This window comes from Ornithorhynchus anatinus, chromosome X5 (genome assembly GCF_004115215.2).
Source record: "Ornithorhynchus anatinus isolate Pmale09 chromosome X5, mOrnAna1.pri.v4, whole genome shotgun sequence".
Taxonomy (NCBI): domain Eukaryota; kingdom Metazoa; phylum Chordata; class Mammalia; order Monotremata; family Ornithorhynchidae; genus Ornithorhynchus; species Ornithorhynchus anatinus.
Window position 1 is genome coordinate 13,210,840 of NC_041753.1, and position 17,847 is coordinate 13,228,686.

Genomic DNA, 17,847 nt, shown 5'->3' on the forward strand with positions numbered 1-17,847 from the left:
TCATTCTCGTTCGAATGCTCTTTTTTTATCACCTTTTTTTTTTTTTGGTTTTTATTGGTTTTATTTGGTTGACTTTTATGCTGGCATTTCTGTCACTTTGAGATCAAGCTTCCAAGTTTACCTGATCTTAAATATCCCGCCTCTGCCACCTGTCAGCTGTGTGACTGTGGGCAAGTCACTTCACTTCTCTGTGCCTCAGTTCCCTCATCTGTAAAATGGGGATTAAGACTGTGAGGCTCACGTGGGACAACCTGATTACCTTGTATCCAACCCAGCGCTTAGAACAGTGCTCTGCACGTAGTAAGCGCTGAACGAATACCAACATTACTATTATTATTATTGCCTCTTTTCCTTTCCCTATCTGAATTACTTCTTATCGTCTTGAATATTGTCTTGAATGATATTTATTGAGCATTTTCTCCGTGCAGAACCGTGTAATAAACGCTTGGGGGGGGGGGGGCGTAAAATACAACAGAGTTAAAGACTTTCCCTGCCCACAAGGAGCAAAGTCAGTCCATTTTAAGATAGATAAGAGCAGATCTTTTTGCTGAGCAGGATGTGGAAGGTAAAGTTGAAACGTTCACATTGTACGCTTTAAAAACAGCTAATAGAAAATATTTTATTATTGGCGCATATTCACAGCTAATTATGTAACTTTGTTGTGCGTTTTATCACTGTTTTAAAATGTACTCGTATTATTTTGGTGATTTTCTTGGGAACTTCAATTTATATTAGTGAACTACATTATTTCCCACGGGAAACTTACAGTTCAGTAAAGCCTATTTCAGTGACCTATTTCAGTAACACAGACAATGGCCGACTGACCGAGCCTTCGTACGTTAGCGGGAGGCACTTTTTTGCCGAAAAGGAGGTTAAAGATACTATTTTGAAAATTAAGAATTTATATATGCACAGATGAAAACACTTAATTCAGAGTCTTTCATTATCGGTACCTATGTACATTGCTCTGTGATCATATAACTATATTGCATTTTATCACGGCTTCAAAACGTAAGGGTATATTTTGGTCATTTTTCTTTTGGATCCTAGCTCTGTATTAACGCGCTACATTATTTCCCATGGGAAACTATACGTCATTTTGAGCTCTTTTGTTAAATGCTCAATTTTCCTGGAACCGATAAAGAGGGCTAAACTGGTTGTCAGCGGTATGTATGTCCAGAATTTGTACGTCACCTTTCACCCTGGAATGGAAGAGGAGCACATTTTTGAAACTGACCAAAAAAAAAAAAAAAAATTGGTTGACAGCATTGTATGTATTGTTTCGCTGCGTTATTGAAAGCTCACCTCGTCCGGGAGGCCTTCCCAGACTGAGCCCCCCTTTTCCGCTGCTCCTCCTCCCCGCCCCACAGCACTTGTGTAAATATGTACATATTTATTATTCTATTTATTTTATTAATGATGTCTACCTATCTATAATTCTATTTATCTATTTTTGATGCTACTGAGGCCCGTCTACTTGTTTTGTTATCTCCCCCCCTTCTAGACCGTGAGTCCGTTGCTGGGTAGGGACTGTCTACATCTGTGGCCGAATTGGACTTTCCAAGCGCTTAATACAGCGCTCTGCACACGGTGAGCGCTCAATAAATATAATAATGATGACGTTGGTATTTGTTAAGCGCTTACTATGTGCCGAGCACCGTTCTAAGCGCTGGGGTAGACACAGGGGAATCAGGTTGTCCCACGTGGGGCTCACAGTCTTAATCCCCATTTTACAGATGAGGTAACTGAGGCACCGAGAAGTTAAGCGACTTGCCCAAAGTCACACAGCTGACTGAACGAGTGAATCCAGTATTGCACCTTCTTAATATTTACAGACCACAAATAAATATCCAGTTGTAGGAAGCAACGCTCCGTGGACCCAACCCTTGCGAACAGCAGAGCTTTTAGTACTTTGTCCAGTCGTCCCTACCCCTGTGCTCACGGTCCAGGCATTCCGGCCACCACACCGTAGTCACGCTCTTGAAAACGGACGGGTAATCAAGAAGTCGTGTTGTGATTTCCCGGTCCAGCGGTAAAAGGTCAGGGGAGACGTAGCTCCGGGGCAATCGAAATGGTGCCCAAGTTCATTCAATAGTATTTATTGAGCGCTTACTATGTGCAGAGCACTGTACTAAGCGCTTGGGATGAACAAGTCGGCAACAGATAGAGAAAGTCCCTGCCGTCTGACGGGCTTACGGTCTGATCGGGGGAGACGGACGGACGAGAACGATGGCACTAAACAGCGTCGAGGGGAAGAACATCTCGTAAAAACCGATGGCGACTAAATAGAATCGAGGCGATGTACAATTCATTAACAAAATAAATAGGGTGACGAAAATATATACAGTTGAGCGGACGAGTACGGTGCTGTGGGGATGGGAAGGGAGAGGTGGAGGAGCAGAGGGAAAAGGGGAAAATGAGGCTTTAGCTGCGGAGAGGTGAAGGGGGGATGGCAGAGGGAGTAGAGGGGGAAGAGGAGCTCAGTCTGGGAACGCCTCTTGGAGGAGGTGAATTTTAAGTAAGGTTTCGAAGAGGGAAAGAGAATCAGTTTGGCGGAGGCGAGGAGGGAGGGCGTTCCGGGACCGCGGGAGGACGTGACCCGGGGGTCGACGGCGGGATGGGCGAGACCGAGGGACGGCGAGGAGGCGGGCGGCGGAGGAGCGGAGCGTGCGGGGTGGGCGGTAGAAAGAGAGAAGGGAGGAGAGGTAGGAAGGGGCAAGGTGATGGAGAGCCTCGAAGCCTAGAGTGAGGAGTTTTTGTTTGGAGCGGAGGTCGATGGGCAACCACTGGAGTTGTTTAAGAAGGGGAGTGACATGCCCAGATCGTCTCTGCGGGAAGATGAGCCGGGCAGCGGAGTGAAGAATAGACCGGAGCGGGGCGAGAGAGGAGGAAGGGAGGTCAGAGAGAAGGCCGACACGGTAGTCTAGCCGGGATATAACGAGAGCCCGTAATAGTAAGGTAGCCGTCTGGGTGGAGAGGAAAGGGCGGATCTTGGCGATATTGTAGAGGTGAAACCGGCAGGTCTCGGTAACGGATAGGATGTGTGGGGTGAACGAGAGGGACGAGTCAAGGATGACACCTAGATTGCGGGCCTGCGGGACGGGAAGGATGGTCGTGCCATCCACGGTGATAGAGAAAGTTGTCACACGAGGTGAGATTCCAGAAAGTTGTGGAGAGTAAAGCTTATTTCCAGCAGTCTGCTTTGTCTTCTACTTTCTCTGACACTCCCCTGTCGTTCGTGGGGCCTAAACTGGGAACTAATTTGCCCAGCTCCCAGTTCAGTTTCCAGTAAACAATGTGCGGCAGTGGATTCCCTGTGCCCTGCTAATGAGCTGATTAAGAGTGTTGCTGCTTTTACCAGCAGAATATCAACACCTGGTTGTAACAAGCTCACAGACACCTTATGACACCCCACTCCCCTAGTCTTCCATTGCTTTCTAACCAAACTATACTCTAAAACGCGTTCCGACGGGAACGCCCGTACTCTTTTCTTACATATTTTACTTTTCCATATTACTTTTCTTACATATTTTCTTACTCTTCTTCCAGACCTCTTCGGTCAAACATCCACGCAGGTTGTTGCATATCCGGGAGTCGCGAACCTCTTTTTTTCAATCACTGTACCGTTACGCTTTTGTGCTATACCTGTTCATATTTAGTATTCTGTTTATTTTGTTAATGATGGGTACATGTCTAGAATTCTATTTATTTGTATCGATGCTATTGATGCTTGTCTACTTGTTTTGTTGTCTGTCTCCCCCCCCGCCTTTCTAGACTGTGAGCCCGCTGTCGGGTAGGAATTGTCTTTATTTGTTGCCAAATTGTACTTTCCAAACGCTTAGTACAGTGCTCTGCACACAGTAAGCGCTCAATAAACACGATTGAATGAATGACTGAGCTTCTTTTATCGTTTGTTGTTTTTGCCTTTCCGAGTCCTTTCATTGTTGACCTTTCCCGATCTCCCACCCACCGATTTAGCTGGTGAGGCCCCCAGGGGCCAGGGACTGCCTGAATCCAAGGCCATGTGTGTTTTCTTCCAGCGCTTAGGACAGCGCGCCACACACTGTAAATGCTTACTGAATCCAGCCGATGATGACTTTGGACTCTCTCATCGAAAAAGGACGGGCAAGCCCCCGGTTCGGAGATTCCGGGGCCGAAAACCTGCTCAGAGGAACGCATTTCTAGTGCTCCCTTATCCCTGTCGGTCGTGTTTCTTCCCACTGGTGCATGGGGCGCAACAACCGAGTAGGCGGGTGGAGGACGGCGAGCACCCTGCCAAGTAAATGCAACAGTTTTTAGACGCCGCAGCCCAACAGAACGCAGCGTCGGGCCGCCGCTGTGCCACGGCTCCTTGGAAGTCTCTGCGGTCTTTTGCCTTCCGTATCAGCCAGCGATTTTCGGGGTTTCTCACGGCCCTGTCCACCTCAGACCACATTCCAGGCGAGTCTCTGGTCAGAAATCTTCATCACTGATGGCAGAGCCCCAGCAAACAGACTCTTACCTGTCAAGACGGGTCTAGGACCCGGGCTCCCCGCTTTCCAGGAGAAGCAGCGTGGCCCAGGGGACAGAGCAGGGGCCTGGGAGTCGGAAGGTCGTGGGTTCTAATCCCGGCTCCGCCGCTGTCGGCCGTGTGACCTTAGTTGTTTCACTTCTCTGTGCCTCGGTTCCCTCCTCCGTAAAATGGGGATTAAGACACCCCCCCCCCCCGTGTGGGACAGGGCCCGTGCCCAACCCCATTACCTTGTCTCCACCCCAGCGCCGGGGGCCTAATAAGCGCTTAACAAATACCACGGTTATTATTATTATCATTCCAGAGCCGTGTTCTTTGGACCGGCTTCAGGGCTAATGCTATCATGGCTATTTTGGATTAGCTGGTCAAAAATCGGCTAACCGAGTCACCACCCCGGCCAAGGTCTATTACCACCCAGACTCATTTGAAAGTTCTGGATGCCAGGCTGGCTTGGTCACCATGGTTACTGCCTCCCAGAGCCCTGACCAATTCTCCCTCCACTGAGTTTACTCTTTTTCCGGGTCCTCGGCGTGCTGCTCTACAGGTCTTCTGCGGGGGCTATTACACTGACTAATGATAATAAAAATAACTTCTTTACTTTTCTTCTCTTTAGGCGACTAACCAAGCGGGTTGCAGGGAGTTGATATTGAATTGCAGAGCTCAACTCGGCGATAATAACTGCGGTATTTGCGAAGCTCCTACTCTGTGTTCCGTACTGTGCTAAGCACGTCTGAGCCTATCCTTATACTCTGCCATCTCCCCTCCAAGTAATGGATTTTAATGTCTGCCTTCCCCGTCCTTCTTCTAACGGTATTTATGTTTTTACTATGTAGTAAGCGCTAGGGTAGATGTAGAAGAGTCAAGTGGGCACAGTCCCTGTCCCGCGGAAGGCTCCCAGCCTCAACTCCCGGTTTTCAGATGAGGTGACTGAGGCGCTGAGAAGTGAAGTGACTTGCCCAGGGCCTACAGCCGACATGCGCCGGGGCAGAATTAGAACCCACGTCCTTCTGACTCACGCTGCCATTCCTCTAGACTGCAAAAAGCTCCTTGTGGACAGGGATCGTGTCCACCGACTCCTTTGTTTCGGACTCTCCCAAGGGCTTAGAGCGGTGCTCCGCACCCAGTAAGTGCTCAATAGATACTACTAATTGATTGAGGTAGTTGCAAGATAATCAGGTCAGGCACGGGAAAAGCGGGTTGGAAAACGGGGGATAAGGACACAGCTCCAAGGATAAAGGTGCAGAAATCTGATGATAACCGTGGTATCTCTTAAGCGCTTACTGTGTGCCGAGCACCGTTCTGAGGGCTGGGGTAGATAGAAGGTCGTCAGGTAGTCCCACGTGGGGCTCCCGGTCTCAATCCCCATTTTACGGATGAGGTAACTGAGGCGCAGGGAAGTTAGGTGACTTGCCCGAGGTCACTCGGCGTCAAGTGGTGGAGCCGGGATTAGAACCCAGGCCCTCTGAGTCCCAGGTCTGTGCTCTTTCCACCGGGCCACGCTGCTTCTCTCTTAAATACCGCATGAATACTACTGATGACGGAAATGACAACGATGCCTTTAACTGGGGGCAGGAGGCGAGAAGAGGGTGCAATCTCACAGCAAAATACTCCGCCGACCTAGCAATCTTTGCTTTTTCGGCCCAAAAGCTGATGTCCGAGGAAAAAGTACGAGTTGCAAATCTCCGTCTTATCAGCTATCCGATCAGCGAGATCATGCTGTCAAAACACAATCTCCTCTTAGGCTTTTCCAAGGAAGACCCAGCCCTAAAGTCGTCAGTGTATGTCGCCAAATTCCACCAATTCCATCTCAGCACTCCTAATTAAGCATAAATAGAACAAGGAATTCAAAAGAGCGAGGAAATTCGAATATTCCACCTTCAGAGAGCCGACATTATACGGCAAGGAGCGTTGCCTAGTGGAAAGAGCGCGGGCCCGGGAGTCAACGGCCCTGGGTTCTAATCCAGTTGCTTGGTGCGTGACCTCGGGCAAGTCACGTCAGTTCCCCGTGCCTCGGTTTCCTCAAGTGTAAAATGGGGATCCAATACCTGTTCTCCCCCCTACTTAGACTGTGAGCCCCATGGGGGACAGGAACCTGATTAACTTGTACCCCAGTGCTTAGAACAGTGCCTGACCCATAGTAAGGCCCCAACAAATACCATAATAATAATAATAAAGAATCCACATCTTTGTGTTTCCCTACTTTTGTGACGGTCCCAGGATTAATCTTACTCCAGGATCGTTCGGGGGCCTGTTCGACAGAGGCTTCCTGGTGCTGTTTTTATGTAAGATCATCATTTGATTGCCAATTGCATTTTTTTTTTCTGGGAAAAAGCCCGGCATTCAATGCCATCTGCAGCTCAACCGTTGCAGAATGGGTCAGGTACCTAAAAAGTTCCAATGTTTTCCCAGTGACGTGACTAAAACGTATTTCTCTTACCTTTGACGCTGCAGGAGTTATTGGTGGGCAGCGCATTTTTGGCTCGATTAAAAAATAAGACTCAGTCTAGTAAGAATGAAGTCCTTCTGTTTTTCCACCTGGTGACAGAAGGTACTTCGAGAGCGCTGGAAATGCCTAGTAGAGAACTGCTGGGAATTTTGAAACACTGTGACATCCCTACTGCGTCTTAGAGAATCTCTCTCTCTGTTTTTTCTAGCCCGGTTACATTTTTATCTGTTTGCATTTAACTCCCTTGGGTCCACCTGCAATCCTCCAGACCTTTACAAACGACAGACCTCCTGCACAGGGCGCTTAGTACAGTGCTTTGCACACAGTAAGCGCTCACTACGATTAATACTACTACTACCAACAAAGCGCGCCTGGGAGGGGAAACTCATGCCGGGCTGTGTTTCTCTGATCGTGATCTCCCAAGCAATCCCTCTCAACTCCCTTTCCCTCAATCACGACTTCCTGGTATGTTCCATACGTGATCCCAGCATTCCCAGCCCCGGGAATCATGTGATCCAATCGAAACCAGCGAGCGTCCCGAGCACCAGACCTCCTTTCTTTTGCAGATTTCTCTGCGGTCGAGCCTCCTGTGCGCGAAAGCTGTAAGAGTGTCACTTCACTCCACGGGGCCGGTGCCTGAAGCGGTCGCAGCAGCTTGCAGCTTGCAAAAGCAGCAGCTTGCAATAGCAGCTGCAGCTTGCACCAGCAGCTGCAGCTTGCACCAGCAGCAGCTTGCACCAGCAGCAGCTTGCAGAAGCAGCAGCTTGCAGCTGCAGCAAGAGCCGCAAAGGTGTGTGAGCGCCCGTGAACGTTCCCAGGTAAGAGGGCTGAGCTGCGGAATGTTACTGGGGGGGAAAAAAAAAAGTTAGGCTAAAAAGCATCCCTCTTAGGCTCCTTCGGGTCGGGAGGGTGAGGGAGCCCGGAGACCTGGAGCTGCTTGTCGAATTGCAGCGGGTTTTGCACGGTGGAAAGACTTCCCGGCCCCAGGCTGGTCCGATGCACGGGATAACTCGGCTCCGGAACGGGTCTGCTTCCCGGGAATGCTGCTGCTCCCCGGGATTGGGACTCCGGAGCCGGTCTGGACCTCTGGCTTTGCTCCGTGCGAGGCGGAGTCGGGCTGTTATCTTCCCCCCCCCCACCCCGCCGTCGCTTATTTCGGTCGGGCAGGTAGAAAAAGCAGGCGCTCGATGGGATTTGTTGAGCGCTTACCCTGCGCAGAGCTCTGCGCTTAGTCGAGCCAACGCCCAGCAGGGAAAGATCTCAAAACTTTACCCGGGAAAAATCAGGTCGTGGCTCCGCGGAAGACGCCTCTGGCTCCCGGGCACTTTTGCAGCTTTTCGACGGAGGAGGTGCGGTTATTTTGACAAGAATGATGATTTTGGGTGGATGAAGGCAAGTCCGTGAGGTCCTTAACCAAAGGTTAATTTCTAACCGCGCGTTTGTGGGGTCGAATGAAAAAGCAAACCAAAAAAACCCACTTGCTGGTAATAATAATTACGGTGCTGGTTAAGCCAAGCAGTGGGGTGGACGCAGTGTAATCAGGTTATTCCCCCGTGAGGCTTAATCCCCATTTTACAGATGGAGTGACCGAGGCACACCGCAGACGCATGGTGGGTCCGGATTTGAACCCACGCCCTCCGACTCCCAAGCCCGTGCCCTTTCCACTAAGCCCCGCTGCCTGGATTTTAGCTTGAGTCTGAACAAGCAAGCAGTCGTTTAATGGGTCGCCTGTGGATTGTTTCTTTGGAGAGCAGAGCATGTACAGTTTTTCAGACTTTCTCCTTCAGACGGCTTTTCTGAGGCTTTAAATCCTCTGCTGCACTCGTCTGGACTTTTTCTTTAAAGACGTCGTTTCATGTCACGTTTTGGCGTGTTGGAGAGAATTTTTACTTGAGTTGCATTTTAAAAGCCCCGGATCTCAAGTCATGTTCTTTATAAAAAATTCCTGGGCCAAGGGCAGGATCACACAGGGCTGTGATAAAGAGAGTTTTTTCTTCTTGGGATGCAGCCGTTCCCCAGAGCTATCTGAAATACGATTTAAAATGGGCTGGCCCGTTGGGATGGGAAGAGCGCTTTCAGTGGCCTTTTCGTTACAGAGTTGGCATTTGTTAAGCGCTTACTATGTGCCAAGCACTGTTCTAAGCGTTGGGGTAGATACAGAGTAATCAGGTTGGCCCACGTAGGGCTCACGGTCTTCATCCCCGTTTTACAGATGAGGGAACTGGGGCACAGAGAAGTGAAGTGACTTGCCCAAGGTCACACGGCTGACAAGTGGCGGAGCCGGGATTCGAGCCCGTGACCTCTGACTCCCAAGCCCGGGCTCTTTCCACTGAGCCACGCTATTTTGCTCCCCCAGACGGTGCAGTATAAGCAATCAGGTCTGTGGCAGATCTTTTCCATCTTTATCGAAGCCCCCGTTTGTCCTCGAGAGGCTTTATGCTTTTAAGATGTCGTCTAGAATGGCTCATTTCCTCAAGATTCAGGTCGTACATCGATCGGAAGCAGTCGTTACGTCCTGAGAGAGCGAGGGCTCATGAAGATGGTTTCCTCCACCTGTACCCCCTCCCCACCCCCCCCACCCCCCCAGTGCAATCTGCTGGGAGGAAAATCCTCTTCAGCCTTGGAGCTGGCTGACCTTAGAGGCCAATTCTGGATCGTTCCGGTTGTGCAGACCCATTTACGTGGGACCCCTTCTACCCAGATTCCGACGGCCCATTTTGCGCCGGTAGACACCATCCCAGACAGACGATTCAGTGCAGACACCCCCAAACCCAGAGAGCGTTCGTTTTTTAATACACTTTGCCCACTGTGATGGTTGCGTCACCTTCTTCTGGCTTTCTGTCAAAGAGTTTCCCTTCAAGTAGAGAGTGTTGTAGGTAGAAAAGAAGCGAATTCATTCTTTCGGTCGTCTTTACTGAGCGCTTACCGTGTGCAGAGCACTGTACTAAGCGCTTGGAAGGCACGATTCGGCAACAGATCGAGACAGTCCCTACCCAACAGCGGGCTCACAGTCTAGAATGAGAAGAAGGAAGTGGGAGAAAGGCAGCCCAGCGCAAGAGGCGATGAATGGAAAGGAGAAAAAGATGATTATTTTGTTGTGGTCCGATCCTGCAAAATGACGAGGGACCGGAGGTCTGGGACGTGACAGAGAGCACGGTGAATCTGAAGAAGATCATTTGAAAGCAGATTGACAATAAAGCTCCCGACGGCAAGGCTGCCGGGAGGTAATGCGTCCTAGTGGAAAGAAAACAGGTAGGAGAGCCAGAAGACCCAGATTCTGATCCTGCCCTGCCACTGGCTTTACCGGCTGCCTCCGTTTCCTCGGCTGTCAGATGGGGATATGATACGTTCCTCTCTCTAATAATAACCGTGGTATTCGTTAGGCACTTACTGTGCGCCTGGCATTGCACTAAACGCCGGGGTGGGTACAAGCAAAATCGGGTTGGACGCAGTCCCCGTCCCGCGTCGGACTCCCGTCCTCAATCCCCGTTTTCCGGATGAGGGAACTGAGGCCCAGTGAAGTGACTTGCCCAGAGTCCCTCAGCAGACAAGCGGCAGAGCCGGGATTAGAACCCACAACTTTCTGACTCCCAGGCCCGTGCTCTATCCGCCACGCCATGCTGCTTCCCTCTGATTGTGAACGCTGTGTGGCACGAGAGCTGTGTCCGCTCTATCTCGTGCTACCCCAGTGCTCAGCACAGCGCTTCGGCACCTAATAGGCACTTAATAAATGTCATTATCAGTGATGTCCTGAAGTGATACTCACTGTCGTCCGATACACAGATACTAGAGCACTCTACGGTCGGAAAGGATTGGGGCAGTTTTTCCAGTCTTTCAGTTCTGTGAGTGTATTGAAGAGACTGCTTTGAGGACGGAAAACCTAAGGCAAGATTTGGAATTGAAATTCTTTTCCCCTTCCTCGCGTACGCGGTTGCAGTGAAGGTGAACTCGGGAACCGGGGCTCTGTTTTCAGATGGTCCTCGGCGCCGGAGAAACGGAGAGAAGGGCCGCTCGTGTGAGAAGGAACGTTCCCGCTGTAATCGTCCAAAACTAGGACAGCATCAGCATCCTGAAGCAGTGCTATTTGTTGATAAGACCCAATTAAACTCATCCACCCCCAGATTTAATCACCCGTCTACCCACGGATCTAATTACTAGGTACCAGAGCAACCTCGGGGTTTAGTCAGTTTTGTATACGCACCTGGACCTTATTCAGCAGAGAAAAGTGTTCCCGTTTCAGATAATTTGCCACTTGAGGATTCTTTAGCATTTGTACGCACAAAATGCGTTCAGAGGCATTCGGGTTTCGCCTCACGACGACGCCTCGGTGCCGAAGGGTTGTAGATAGGGTGGCCTTTTGCCCAGTTTTATACAAGCCAGTCTTGTTTTCAGCCGGTCTCGCCCGCTGTCCGGTACTGGGTGTGCGGGGTCGGGGAGGGAGCGTCGGCAAAATGGGGTCCGGTATCCTGCTTATAGAAACCCTTGCCAGCTTTTGGCTTTTCCGACTGGAGCCTAGACTGTAAGCTGGAGCCTAGGGTTTACTTTGCGTGCCCCAAAATGGAGGACCCAGTATTGTCCTGGATTAGCAGAGGCGGTTTTAGAGTTCGGGATTACCCCAGCCCCCCCGTTGCTGCAAATATCGGCAAATATCCGGGAAAAGAAAATGGACCTAGCTCTCGCCTGCGCTGTAATCACAAGCCCTAAGTGGGGATTGGCTTTTTTTTAGCGGCCTCCTGTCACGAATGGTGGTTACAGAGGGAACCGCCAGAGTCCACCCTAGAAAGTAGGGAGAGGAGATGGGGGTGGAGATAATAATAATGATGATAATGATGTTGGTGTTTGTTAAGCGCTTACTATGCACAGAGCACTGTTCTAAGCGCTGGGGTAGATGCAGGGTAGTCAGGTTGTCCCACGCGAGGCTCACAGTTAATCCCCGTTTTACAGATGAGGTCACTGAGGCACAGAGAAGTGAAGCGCCTCGCCCACGGTCACACGGCTGACGAGTGGCAGAGCCGGGATTCGAACCCATGACCTCTGACTCCGAAGCCCGGGCTGTTTCCACTGAGCCACGCTGCTTCTCATGATAGTAATTATGGTATTTGTTAAGAGATCTGTGAGACGGATCACTCGATTATGCTCCTCGTTGTCAGATGTGTTTAAAGGTTTCCTGGTGGGAAGGAAATTGAGTGTGCTTGTAGCGGACTGGCTTCTTCTCAAGTTATCCAAACCCCTTCGGGGAGGGGTTACCTAAATTTAGAGAAGCAGCATGGCCTAGTGGAAAGAGGACGGGCCCGGGTCCTCTGTGGGCTGCTGTGTGACTTTTCTGTGCCTCAGTTTCCTCATCTGTAGAATGGGGATTAAATCCAACTTCCTCCTACTTAGACGGTGAGCCCCGTGCGGGACGGGGACTCGTGTCCAAACTGACACCCCCGCGCTTGGCCCGTAAGGCTTGACAACTGCCGCCGTTAATCAGTCTCAGTTCAGTTGGCGCAGTGACTGATCGATCAGTCGATCCGTGGCACGAACTGAGTGCTTACTCTGTGCAGAGCGCCGTACCAAGCACTTGGGAGAGTATAATGCCGCAGGATCGGCAGGCGTACGACAGAATCGGCGGGCGCGTTCCCTGCCCGTAGTGGTTTGATGTCCGTCGCTGTGTTCGATCGGCCAATGGGTGATTGGGGGACTATCTTTAGAACGTCTCTTCTGGAGGTCGCCGAGTTATTACCGTGGCGTTGACTGGCTGTGCTTAGGTATTGCTCTTCAGGTGACCCTCAGGGACTGAGATGCTGCATCTCCCTTCCTTGAACGGCCTCGGTCCGTCCCGCAGCATGCTGGGACGGTCGCCGGCTGGCCGCATCCTGAAATGCCGCACCAGGTGGGAAGAATGCCTTTTGGAGACAGCGTTGGGGGGAAGCGGCGTGGCGAAATGGATGGAGCCCGGGCCTTGGAAGTCAGAAGGTCACGGGTTCTAATCCCAGCTCCACCACTTGGCCGCTGTGTGACCTGGGCCAAGTTACTGCACTTCTCTGTGCCCTAGTGACCTCATCTGTAAAAGGGGGATTGAGACTGGGAGCCCCACGTGGGACAGGAACTGTGTCCATCCCCATTTGCTCGGACCCACCCCAGGGCTTAGAACAGTGCTGGCACATAGTAAGCGCTTAACAAATACCGTCGTTATTACTACTCAGGTACTCGGGTTTGTCGTAACTGCTGTTTTCACTGCGTGTTTTGGCAAAAACACGGGTAGGGAATGTTCTTCCAACGGCCTGAGCTGTGGGGATAAAGTTTAGTGTCAGAAACTGCGGTGAGTAGGTGTACGGCAGCAGCCGTGAGCGATCACCACAGTGTGAGTTTTGCTAGAATGCAACTCCCGTGTAGTAGGATCACTAAGTGAACTCCCTGCTGCCTGCACTGTACTTCCGCAGTGCTTGGCACATCGTGAGCGCTTAACAAATGCCATCATCAGATGCCTGAATGAACTTTCTTGGGCCTTTTCTTCAGCGGGGCTCAAGTCTTTTGCCGTTCACCCTCCATAACTTTTTTATGGTGTTATGGTTTTATGGTTTTATGGTTAAGCGCTTTCTCTGTGCCGTTCATTCGGTTGTATTGAGCGCTCACGGTGGGCAGAGCGCTGTACCGAGCGCTCGGGAGAGTACGCTACGACAGTACACAGACACATTCCCTGCCCACGACGAGCTTACAGTCTAAAGACACCCTACTAAGCTCTGGGGTAGATACAGACTACAAGCTGGGCCCTGTCTCAGGCGGGGCTCACAGTCTTAAACCCCATTTTACAGACGAGGTCACCGAGGCACAGAGAAGTGAAGTGACCGGCCCGAGGTCAGACAGCAGACATACGGTGGAGCCGTGATTTAGAAGCCAGCTCCTCTGACTTTCAGGCCCCTGCTTTTTCCACTGGGCCACGTTGCTTCTTTCCCTCCATATTTCTCTGTCGTCTTGTAGTTGCAGGAAAAGCGAAAACTCAAAAATATTTTATGGTCTTAACGCAGAGAGATTAATCCTACGCTGCTTCTCTTATCTCTCTGGCCGTTCATTCTCGGGCTCCTTCGCGGGGTCCTCCCCCTCCCATCCCCTAACTGTAGAGGTTCCTCGAGGGTCAGTTCTTGGTCCCCGTCTGTGCTCCATCTAGACTCACTCCCTCGGTGGACTCATTCGTTCCCACGACTTCAACTGTCGTCTCTACGCAGATGACACCCAAATCTACATCTCCTCCTCTCTTCCCTCCCTCCAGGCGTACATCTCCTCCTGCCTTCGGGACGTGTCCACCTGGATGTCCTCCCGCCCCCTAAAACTCAACGTGTCCAAGAGTGAGCTCCTTATCTTCCCTCCCACACCCTGTCCTCTCCCTGTCTTTCCCGTCACCGCGGACGGCACTACCGTCCTTCCCGTCTAACAAATCCGCGACCTCGGTGTCGTCCTTGACTCCGCTCTCTCGTTCACCCCCCACATCCAATCCGTCACCAAAGCCTGCCGGTCTCTCCTTCACAACGTCGCCAAGATCCGCCCTTTCCTCTCCATCCAAACCTCTACCTCGTTAGTACCATCACTCGTCATATCCCGACTGGATTACTGCATCAGCAGCCTTTCCGATCTCCCAACCTCCTGCCTCTCCCCGCTTCGGTCTATACTTCACTCTGCTGCCCGGATTAACTTTCTACAGAAACGCTCCGGGCCTGTCACCGCCCCCCTCCTCAAAAATCTCCAGTGGTTGTCTATCCCAACCTTTGTATCGGGCAAAAAACCCTCGCTATTGGCTTCGAAGCTCTCCATCGCTTCGCCCCCTCCTCCCTCACCTCCCTTCTCTCCTCCTCCAGCCCTGCCCGCACACTTCGCTCCTCTGCCGCCGCTAACCTCCTCAATGGGCCTCGTTCTCACCTGTGCCGCCGTCGACCCCTGGCCCGCGTCCTACCTGTGGCCCGGAGTGCCCTTCCTCCTCGCATCTGCCAAACTAGCACGCTTCCCCCCTTCAAGGCCCTACTGAAAGCTCACCTCCTCCACGCGGCCTTCCCACACTCAGTCCCCCTTTTCCTCTGCTCCTCCTCCCCTCCCCATCGCCCCTACTCCCTCCCTCCCCGCCCCACAGCACTTGTGTATATATGTGCATATTTATTATTCTATTTATTAATGATGTATATCTATACTATTTATTTATATTGATGCCATCGATGCCGTCTACTTGTTTTGTTGTCTGTCTCCCCCCTTCTAGACTGTGAGCCCGTTGTTGGGGTAGGGATTGTCTCTGTTGCCGAATTGTACTTTCCAAGCACTTAGTACAGTGTTCTGCACACCGTAAGCGCTCAATAAACACGATTGAATGAATGAACGAATGAAAAGTGTGATCATTAAGATGAGTGCTTCAATGCTCAGCCCGGTAATTTTAGCTATCGTTACATACCTGAATCAGTCCTGACTCTCCCCCCGGAGTTCTGTCACTTCTTCGCCATCCAGCCCCTCGACTCTGAATCCTAGAAGGCAGTATAAGGAAATGCAAGATGAAAACCTGAATTCAAGTTGATGGAATCTAGTTCAGGTGATCAAGTGGGAAAAAAAAAAAATCTATTTTGCCTCTGGTTCTCTCTGTCATTATCTGTCCAGTGAAGGATGAATCTGCTGTTTCTCAAACGTATCTGGAAAGACTATTAATAGCGCTGTGTCTAGCAAATTGCACCCTGAGACGTTAGACCTCAGGGAGCATGATCCTCCTTTAAAATATCTCAGAATGTTTGAACTACTTTGCAAAGGATCTATTTAGCACGGGAAGGCTTAAAGCATGAAAATAGATGCTTTGCATCAGATGGAATCTAGAGAAATTGTTTTCTGAAGGGTACAAATTCACCCGATGCAAACCGTAACTCTTAAAGCTGAAAAAAAGCATCTTAGAGCTCAGTGGAGTGCTCTGCACACATGGGCTCTCATTTATTGAGAGCCTCCATGTGATCTGTCAATGAGTCATTTCATTGAGTGCTTACTGTGTGCGGAGCACTCTACCGGGCGCTTGGGAGAGTTACTAAGTTACTGTTCTGTAACGATATTGGGAGGGCAGCATGGCCTAGTGGAAAGAACACGGGCCTGGGAATCGGAGGAACTGGATACTAATCCTGGTTCTGCCGGTAATTGCTCTGCCAGTTGCTTGCTGTGTGACGTTGGGCAAGTCACTTCACTTCTCTGCGCTTCACTTTCCTCAATTGGGGATTCAGTACCCGTTCTCTTTCCTATTTAAGACTGTGAGCCCCACGCGGGACGGGGACCGGGACCGCCCTAGTTGACGTGCGCCAACCCCAGCGCTTAAAACGGTGTCTGACACACAGTGAGCGCTTAACAGGTACCATGAAACAATAAAACAGCGTTGGTAGACACGTTTCCTGCCCGCGACGAGCTTATGGTCTAGAGGGGAAGGCAGACGTTGATAGAAGTGAATAAATTACGGATGGGTACGTAAGCGCCGTGGGGCTTAGGGAGGAGTGAATAAAGGCCGAGTGCAGGGGCAATCTAGAAATAAATTAGCACCCGGCACCAACAACAGTGTTAACTGGATCATTCTGAAACTCACATGCTGCTGATTTAAGCGGTTGAATTAAGTTAGATCCAAAGGAGGATTAAAACTTGATCTTTCTTGGCCCGTTTCTGACCTCTGCTAGTCTTCCGCTTTACTCCGTCACCTGCGTTTCCACCAGACCCGAGAAGCGGAACTTATTAAGCCCCTTCGTGCACCTTGCTCTGAGCTAAGCCGCGGTGAGACCAGCCGACTCCAGATGGAGCGCCGAGCGATACCCAGCCAAGATTGGCAAGCTTAAATTGGTTCGAATGGAACGTGTCATCGATGCCAGCTGATGAGAGTCTCCCACGTTACAGATGGAGAGTCCTGAAAGATGACCACTGTGTCCCCTAGAATCGATGAAGCAACTTTCACCAGAGCTCACCGGCGCTTAAAGCGGGCTTGTCGAAGCCAGCCTGCGGATGGGCCATTCAGGCAGCCGTGCGGTCCCCCGCGGGCCGCACTTAAAGCTGAAAATGACTAAGGCGTTCTCTGAAAGGTAATTCGCAAATTAATACGTTGTCATTAAAGAGAACGAAAGGAAATTACATCAGTAAAGATAGCGCCCGTCGCTGTCTTTTTGCACCTCCGGGCTTACCGATTAGAGCCCCCCTGTTTAGGAGAGTGGTCCGAGGTTGGGAGTGATTAAAAAGGCCGGAAAGGGAGAGAGGCATCGAGATAAGAGAGTCGTGGAGAGGGTGAGTCACAGAGAGGAACCTCAGAGACAGAAAAGAGAAGCAGAGGAAAGAGTCTCAGTCACGCACCCAAGCAAGCACACGTGCAAGTACACACGCACAGAGTTAATCATCATCTCTGTTGCCTTGTTGGTCTTTTTTTTTTGTTTATTATTGACATTTAAGCGCTTATCATGTGCCTGGAACTGTACTAAGCACTGGAGTAGATACAAGCCAATCAAGTTGGTCGCAGTCCGTGTCCCACGTGGGGCTCGCGATCTTAATCCCCGTTTGACAGATGAGGTGCCTGAGGCACAGAGAAGTGAAGTGCCGTGCCCAGGGTCGCACAGCAGCCAGGTGGAGGAGTCGGGAGTCGAACCCAGGTCCTTCTGAGTCCCGGGCCTGCTCTTTCCCCTTGGCCGTCCTGGCTCCTCCGGTCAGGTCTCGGCGGCTCGTGTCTCTCTACCGCCTGGCTCCCTCCTCTTGCCTGTCGCTGATGCTTCTGGGGCCAGTCGCTCTAGCAGTTCCTAAGGAGGGTTACTCTGACCAGCCTGCTGCACTTCTGGCCCCCCCAGCTGAGCTAGGTTTGGAGGAGTGGCTGCTCAGTGGTAGGAATCCCCCCCTCCTTTGTCCAACCCCAAGTCAGGCTACTGCAGGCAGG

General features: G+C 51.0%; 1 protein-coding gene across 3 annotated transcripts in view; it reads left to right on the top strand.

Moving 5' to 3' along the window:
- Positions 1–7,498: 7,498 nt before the first annotated feature.
- FBXO10 (F-box protein 10) overlaps positions 7,499–17,847 on the top strand; it is a 105,843-nt gene continuing 95,494 nt past the window's right edge. For 2 of the 3 annotated variants that reach the window (XM_029055708.2, XM_029055711.2), the window contains exon 1: positions 7,678–7,774. The gene's annotated coding sequence lies outside the window, so the exon portion shown is untranslated. Of the gene's footprint in view, positions 7,775–17,847 lie in introns of all 3 variants that reach the window. The other variant, XM_029055710.2, reaches the window with a different exon arrangement.